The sequence below is a fragment of the Abrus precatorius genome, unplaced genomic scaffold, assembly GCF_003935025.1.
Source record: "Abrus precatorius isolate BTA unplaced genomic scaffold, Abrus_2018 Scaffold3, whole genome shotgun sequence".
NCBI lineage: Eukaryota > Viridiplantae > Streptophyta > Magnoliopsida > Fabales > Fabaceae > Abrus > Abrus precatorius.
Genome location: NW_020874373.1, coordinates 17,128,463 through 17,129,428, shown reverse-complemented (window position 1 = coordinate 17,129,428; position 966 = coordinate 17,128,463). Strand labels below are relative to the sequence as shown.

The following is a 966-nucleotide window of genomic DNA, read 5'->3' as shown; positions in this document are numbered from 1 at the left end:
TGTTGGTTGTTGTTCCATGGTTGGTTTACATAGTTCCTCCAGCCCGGATTATTCATGCCATTATAATTTTGGTAAGGTGGTATGTTTCCTATCACATTGGCATGTTCTTCCTGAGTAGCTCGACACTCATGATAAGGGTGGCCTCCTCTGCAAACATCACATCTCATCACTGGAGCAACTGGATGGTTAACAGATAAACCATCAATCTTTTTCCCTAAGGCTTTAACTTGCATTGCCAAGGATGTCACTGCATCAAGACTATAGATCCCCGCCGATTTTACAGGTTTGGATCGAGTGGAGCTCCACTGATAGCTGTTCATTGCCATTTCTTCAAACAGTTCTTGTGCAGCCCTTGGTGTCTTGCTATTCAAAGTGCCCCCAGCTGTAACATCTATCATTTGTCTTGTGGCTGGGTTCAATCCATTGTAGAAGGTTTGCACTTGAAGCTAGTCCAGATCCCATGATGTGGGCATTTTCTCAACAATTGTTTGAACCTCTCCCACGTATCGTATAACGTCTCTGTCTCTAACTGGTAGAAGGAAGAGATATCATTCCTCATCTTGGCAGTTTTAGCTGGAGGAAAATATTTTGCCAAGAATTTTTCTGCCATAGCCTCCCATGAAGTGATAGATCCTCGTGGAGAGAGTTCAACCATTGCTTTGCTTTGCTCCTGAGAGAAAATGGGAATAGCCTCAAGCGGATTACATCATCAGTAGCTCTATTAATCTTGAAAGTATCACAGATCTCCAGAAAATTTACAATGTGAGCATTGAGGTCTTCATCTTGTAACCCATCAAATTGAACAAACTGCTGAACCATCTGAATAACATTGGGTTTTATTTCAAAATTTCCCTGCACATCCGGACGAACAATGCTAGACTCTGTTCCCGTTAATGATGGACGAGCATAATCAGACATGGTCCTTGGTTGATCTTTGTTGTTTGCCATTCTTTCCATGTGGGTTTG

The 966-nt window shown here is 42.3% G+C and overlaps 1 non-coding gene across 1 annotated transcript; it reads left to right on the top strand.

Moving 5' to 3' along the window:
* Positions 1-455: 455 nt before the first annotated feature.
* On the top strand, positions 456-562 carry LOC113864057. The gene has a single exon (XR_003504663.1). It is a non-coding gene; the product is annotated as a small nucleolar RNA R71 (small nucleolar RNA).
* Positions 563-966: the final 404 nt, after the last annotated feature.